General features: G+C 46.3%; 1 protein-coding gene across 1 annotated transcript in view; it reads right to left on the bottom strand.

Moving 5' to 3' along the window:
* LOC115548624 (basic proline-rich protein-like) overlaps positions 1–7500 on the bottom strand; it is a 39913-nt gene that overhangs the window by 27353 nt on the left and 5060 nt on the right. The window lies entirely within an intron of this gene.

The raw sequence follows: 7500 nt of genomic DNA on the forward strand, positions 1-7500 counted from the left end.
GGTCTATAAGCAGCGGCTATAAGCTCTGCCTATAGAACACCCTCCAGAGAGTTCCTTCTAGAATTCCCAGAAGCCTCTCTGCTGCCGCGGCGACAAGAAAACATGACCTGTGCCCTCTGAATTATCTTCGGTGTCTTTGTTTTTCTTCTCTTCTTTCTTTTCTGACAATTTTATGCGTTGTTGTCGTTCGTTCGAGGCTTTACTTTTTCTCTCTGAATGCCGGCTGAGCGTCGGGGAACACGCGAAGCGTTTTCTTGTACGGCTCACACCTTGTTCATCGCCACGTACAGCAGGTCTAGTTATACAAAGCGGTTCACACAAGTTTCCCCAATGAGCAAGGTGTCACGGAGGCGTCTCGAAATAGCCTGAACAACAACATGGAAATTACACACGTGGTGACGATTTACCTGTATGTACGTGTAGGAGGGGGATGGGGAGAGTTTTTGTGCGTCAGAGTGTATCTGTGTGTGTGTGTGTGGGAATGTATTGTTGTGCGTGTGTCAGTGTGTGTACGTGCATGTGTGTGTGTGTGTCTGTGTGCATGTGTCAGTATACATGTCAGTGTGTGTTCGTGCATGCATGTATGTGTTCGTGTGTGTGTGTTTTTGTGTGTGTGTGTGTGTGTCTGTGTGTGTGTGTAGGTGTGTGTGTGTGTGTGTGTGTGTGTGTGTGTGTGTGTGTGTGTGTGTGTGTGTGTGTGTGTGTGTGTGTGTGTGTGTGTGTGTGTGTGTGTGTGTGTGTGTGTGTGAGACATCTCTTCCCAAAAGCTAAATGTAGCTTCCCTCTGTGGTCTCGTTATGCGGATCAGTTTGGAAAATAAATGGTGGGCGGGCGAGGGGAGAGAGAGGAGACAAGGTAATACAGTGTCACTCACTGTCTCGTGGTTTCCCCGAGAGTTGATGAGCCCAGAAATAGAATTCTGCTGACAGAGGAAGTTGACGGTGTATCAGAAGATCAATACACTCTCTCTCACTTCTTCCAACCCACATACTACTTTACACTTTACAATTTATAATTTAGATTGTTTATACCGTCTGTTTTGCTCCCCCTGTTTGTTGTTGTTGGTTCTGTTTGTCTTGTCCAGTCCTTACTTTAGCATTCAGTTTAGCATTTACCTCAGAGTCTATTCTTGTTTGCATTAGTACTTTGTGTTTATATTGGATTGTATTTTTGTTCTGTGTTTTTCCACTGCTGCTGGGCTGTTGCAACAAACAAATTTCTCCTACGGTGGGTTAATAAAGTTGTATCCATCTATCTATCTACCACCCGCACTCCCACCGCCACCTCCTCGAATTAAGGCCCTGTTGTCTGTGTGTGTCTGAATTTAGCTCTCAGTTAGCCGGTGCGACCGTCTTGCTGTGCATTGATTTCTAAAATGCACGTTTTACCCGATAAAAGTTTATCTGAGAACCTTTCTGCTCTATGCTCTATTGGGGGAAGCATTCAGTATTCTTATTGCACACATTGTAGACTCCTCGTAGAAGCTGTGTAGAATAATGACTTATTTTCTGAGTAAGAGATTTTTAATGATAGTCATTTGTATGGTTGAGTGGTAACAAAGCCTGTTGATCTGTGATGTTTCTGACTATCCAGTTTTTGTAGATACGTCGTACTTATTGCGATACAAATGTACGGACACAATGGATAACTTTCTGTCAAAGCCATGAGAAATGCTAACGGAATCAACACAAAGTGGTGCTTACTTTGCCTGATCAGGTAATAAATCACCAGGTGTGTACAAAGTATCAAGAAATTATGCTCAGATTAAAGCCCTGGTTCTCTTGTCAGCCCCCCCCCCCCTATAAAAGTAGAAAAAAATGATTGGATCCCCCCCATCATTATCCTTTGGGGTGCAATCGAGTAAAAGTCAAATTTATTGCAATATCTCTCAGGAAATTGTGTTACATTATCCGTCAAGCAATTACATTACTGGCTCTCATTACATTTTTGTTCAAGTTAGAATTCTCAGGCGTTATTAACCGACTAGTGATTACTTTGTTAGGTGAAGTCTCCTCAGAATGCCTAAATGTTTAACAGAATCAAATCTACACAAACTCAAGCGGATCCTTATGATCCACAACCACAACCACCAGCAGTTCTGATGACAAGGAACAATATAGCATGTTTCATTGTTCCCTCCTGCCAGCAAACATCTGCTGGTATAAACAATCCCCCCCCCCCCCCCCCCCCCACCCCATATGGTTCCTCTGCCTTAGCACACACTTCTCTACGTCCGTCACACAGTTATATATGGAGTGTACCGGACAGCCCACTTCCTCCTCCGCACAAACCGCTGTCATGGTAGAATCCAAAAATGAATAATAACAAGAAAATGAAGAATCTCAGCCAGAGCCTCGAGCCTTTGCATAGCGTGACGGCGGCGCAGGCCTAGGCTACATCACGCTACATCATGCCACATCACGCCGCATCCGGCCTCGTCCGGCTACATCACGCTATAAACAAACAGCGGCGGCAGATGGCCGGCTGGCGACTTGTTCGCGGGGCCTCCGCGACACACCACCTCGGAGGCTGGCTGACGTGCACATCAGCCAGCTGTTTCGCCGCACGCGTCCGGGCTAATGTGACTCTCAGCCGGCGTGCGGCGGGGTTGACCCGGAGGACTGGATGACAAGGGGACCGGGCGCTGTTAGCTGTTAGCATACGCTGGTGACAAGCACCACATTAGAGATGGTTGAGAGTCTGCTCTTCGTCTGCGTAGCCTCCGTTAAGGCTTCACAAAAAGACAGAGAGACAGACAGACAGACATGCAGACACACAGACAGACACACAGATAGGAAGACAGACAGACACGCAGACAGACACACAAATAGACAGACAGACGGACAGACGGACAGACAGACAGACAGACAGACAGACAGACAGACAGACAGACAGACAGACAGACAGACAGACAGACAGACAGACAGACAGATAGATAGATAGAATACATAGGGCCCTATTTTAACGGTCTGAAACGGAAGTGAGAAGCGCCAAGCGCAAGTAGCTTTGTGGGCGGTTCTATGGCGATGTCGCTGTTTCACCGGCGCAAAAAATGACTCTTGCGCCTGGCGCAAATCTAAAAAGGGATGGTGAAGTAGCCTAATTACCCGTAGGTGTGGTTTGGGCTCCCATCCCCTTTAAGAGCCATGAGCGCATTTGAATCTGACGAGTTGATATTTTGACAGCGCGTCTGCAGTCTCCGATGAGACAGATGCACATGCATTTCAAACTTCAAATGGCTCAGTTTATGGCAAAATAATGTGGCCTAATTCACACATGGAATAAGGTTTTCTCCCACAACTTCAGAAATACTGAGGCCTCAAATAAATTTTGGCAAAGAAAACACATGATATGTGGTAACTGTGGTTCTATTTAATGATATACGCAATACATTCTAAACATCGTTTCTTATCAGTTTTGTATGCATTATCGTTATCGACTTGTGTTCCCAATATGCATGTGTCCCCCCGTTAATATACATTGCCATGGACTGTATTATGCGTTATGTGTTTAGTTTGCTTGTGTTTAAACAGATGTACACACACGCGCGCCCGCATTCATTCATTCTTTCGCGGTAAAACAATGTTTTCTCACAATCAAATACTCATCAATCCTAAAAGTTATGGGCATGTACACGATGTCTGTGTCAAGAAAATATGTGTTTGCTGTACGGTATTTGCAGATGCATTGATTTAAAAGTACAACTTATTACCGCTGTAACAGCTGTTCTTTCCCAAATTATTTACCAAGAATGTGTGGCTAGGTAGATGGGAGAAGCAAAGAGTATCCGTGAGCTGCACAAGCAACATTATGCATGCGCCCTTAAAATAGCATCTGAACAACGCGCCACTGACTTTAAACCAGCTATTACCTGGTTTGTGGCGCAAGTGGTTTCTGAAACTGAAAAAATAGCATCAGGGAACGTTTGTGCCAGAACATGCCTCCTCCTTTCGCCGAACCGCCCCTTGGTGCGCAAGATCATTCCCCAATTTACCGACGCGTGGCGCAGGAGGGAAAAAAACGCTCTGCGCCAGCTGCAAACTAGCAATGACACATGCGCCAGTGAGAAAGTCAATTGCGCCGGATGCATGATAGGGCCCATAATGGTTGGATTATAATCTAGCATGGTAGCCCAGGGCTATAAACAGCATAAGTAGAAATATCATCAAATACTCAGCAACACAGGTGAAAGAAATCAGATCCCAACAGCTGGGCAGAAACAATTGGGCAGACAACTTGGCACCTTTCCAGTGTTTGTGTCCGGGCTTGTATTTTGCTGTATTACGTTTGTATTGTGCTGAGTATACAACGCATAAAGGTGTTTTCAAAAGTAATTGGGAGGCCTCTAAACGAAAATGTATTAATTAGCTCTGACTACAGCTCTGCGTGTCATTACCTTTTGAATGCCACTTTTGGAGGTGACAAGGCTTCCGGTTCCTCAGTGAAAATGAGCTCAGCGCAACGCTGCTTTCCAAGGAACCGCTCGAGAGACTCAATGAGCGCCACACTCCGCGATGCCGAACTCCCCCAAACAAAGGACTCCTCGAGGGAGGGGGGGGGGGGGGGGGGGCACTGAACAGAAGGAACCAGCGGGAGACAGACGCGATCGCAGAGAATCCGCCCACCCCCTTTCTAGCACCCTACCCCAGCCCTCAAACCAGCTCCCATCCGTATCAACCCCCACCCTAACCCCAGGGGTGCGGAGGAAGTCGCTTACAGGTGCGAATGAAGAGCCTGGTTGGCTACCTCACCTTTCCTGCCGCTCCCACTCAAACACCTCTCTCGCTCTGACTGAACTCCCTTTTGTTCCTTGTTAGGCTGTCTCTCTCTCCCTCATTCTCCCTCTTCCCCTCACTCTCTCTCTCTCTCTCTCTCTCTCTCTCTCTCTCTCTCTCTCTCTCTCTCTCTCTCTCTCTCTCTCTCTCTCCCTCTCTCTCTCTCTCTCTCTCTCTCTCTCTCTCTCTCTCTCTCTCTCTCTCACTCTCTCCCAATCTCTCCCTCCCTTTTCGCTCCCTCGCTCGTATTCACTCTCTTTCTTGTTTGAAGCAGCCGGAGACAATTGTCTCAGTGTAATAGGTGTTGCCTGGTGACAGGCAACACCTTTTGCTTTTGAACATGTGAGGGGGAGAGAGAGAGGGAGAAAGAGAGAGAGAGAGGGGGAAATGGGGAAAAGCCTGCGTCTCACATGGAGTCTGTGCCTTATGTGCGGGTTCTCCTGAGTTTTGTGGTTGAGTGTGTGCGGGGGTTAAGACAGCTCGGAGGGGCTACCAAGGTCCCCCCCCCACCCCTCCTGAACACTGCAGACGAACGCGCGGGCGGAAGGTAACGAGTGGGGAAAGTATTCACCTCCAGCGAGGTGATAAAAGGATCTAAAAAAAAAGAAAGGCCTCTTTTAAATGTGAACAAGTAGTTAGAAAAGGTAGTAAGCGGGGGTGCAAAAATTACCTTCACATGCTTTTCTGTTAACCCTGGATTCCACAGAATTAGCTGGACCGAATCTGCTCTGACGTTAGGATCTGTGATGTTGTAAGAAGAAAGCCTAAAATCCTGAAGGAGCTAAGGCCAATAAAGTCATTGATTAAAAAGATGTCTCTTATCCACGGTATGTACTTCTTAATTTTTTAACTAAATATGTGAGCCCCCCAAAATACACACACAATAAAATCACACACATATACACAAACAGACCTCATGTCTTATATTGTTTAAACAAGAATCAGGAATGCGGAATCATGGCTGCAAGCTGTGTGCCAATTTCCAGGAGTCATCCACACGTCTCTCTCTTTCCCTCTCTCTCCGCCTCGACTCCCAATTTGTTCTCAATTCATTAACACAAATCTCATTCAGCAAAGCACTCCTCCAGCCTTACGAGAGAGGCATGAAGCACATGATGTGGCGAGAGAGTGAGAGCGAGAGAGAGACAGAGAGACAGAGAGAGAGAGAGAGAGAGAGAGAGAGAGAGAGAGAGAGAGAGAGGGAGAGAGAGAGAGAGAGAGAGAGAGAGAGAGAGAGAGAGAGAGAGAGAGAGAGAGAGAGAGGATTGCAGTGTTTGATATCTGCTGGGGTGTTGGGTAATGGAGAGCCTTGCGTCTTTGGCCAGGAGGAATTTGAGCGAGAGACAGAGAAAGAGAGAGAGAGAGAGAGAGAGAGAGAGAGAGAGAGAGAGAGAGAGAGAGAGAGAGAGAGAGAGAGAGAGAGAGAGAGAGAGAGCGAGAGAGAGAGACAGATAGAAAGACAGACGGATAGAGAGATACAAAAAAAGAAAAGAGAAGAGACTTTCAGTTTTTACATGTATCTGTCCCGGCTACGCTACATTTTGCAGCACCAACACAGCCATTTCCCACACAGAAAAAGTCAAAGGAGCAAAGGCCCACCAAATGCACAAAGAAGAAATGAACAAACAAAAACAAAACAAAGAAAGAAATGAATCGACTGACTGAAGTGCTGGAGCCAGGGAATGGTGTGTGTGTGTGTTTGAGTGTGTGTGTGTGTGTGGGGGGGGGGGGGGGTCACATTGGACATGCAGAACTCCGAGAGACGTTTGATGTGTGCAGTCTGGTAACTTCTGCCCGGTCACCTCTAGCGAGGACGCCTGAGACCCCCAAACCGCCATGTCTGTGTCCAGCGCTCGGTTTCAATTCCAGTAGCTATAGAGGACAACATGAAAGCCTTGGCCGCCACAGATCAAGCCTCCATACATTACATCCGTAAGCTAAAATGAAGGAAAAGTGTATAATTAAAGGGTTCAAGCACCCCCGCGGTGTGAATGGAGCAGAATTCTGAAAGGCGCTGGGAGTCCCTGCTACTCTTTGAGCCTGTGCCAAAAAGAGATTGTTTGTACAAAGCAGAAACCATGTTAAAAGGACCTCAGTAAAAGGACTTCAGTAAAATGACGCAGTCAGCTCGGAAGCTCCCGGGAGTCAAGGAGTTGCGCGAGGTAGAAGATAGATAAAGGTAAGCGTAGACATTTGAAGAGGATACGTGTGTTACACATCTCGGCAGGTAGCTGGTCTCTCTGCCTGCTAGAGCAACTATTAGCTCTGCCGGAAACGTTAACAATTTCCACCCATCGTAAACAACCTCACTTCTTGGTGTCTGTAACTTTACCTCAGTCAAATACGGAAAAGATAACCGAAGAGGGTTCATAACAGCAAACCTAGCCAGGTTGAAGATTATAACTTTTATTTTGTTGGTATCTGTGCTGTGATAACAATATTATACTAAAGGGACGGCTTTGCAATCTTTATTTCCACACAATACTGACTAATTGGTTCACACTTTCAATCCAGCTTCCATCATTTTGGCAGTAACTGAGGAAACTGAACTTCTAAGTGGTCTCTTTTGGATATGTTTTTATTTGCACTAACCAGAACAACACACCAGAACAACACACAATTACATGGCCAATCAGAAGGGAGTTTACCATCTTGACATGTTTTTTTTTTCCATTCATTAACCAGCTTGGATGACGGTTTCTATTGCCAAAAAGTTACGACATGC

The sequence above is a fragment of the Gadus morhua genome, chromosome 8 (assembly GCF_902167405.1).
Source record: "Gadus morhua chromosome 8, gadMor3.0, whole genome shotgun sequence".
In the NCBI taxonomy this organism is placed as follows: domain Eukaryota; kingdom Metazoa; phylum Chordata; class Actinopteri; order Gadiformes; family Gadidae; genus Gadus; species Gadus morhua.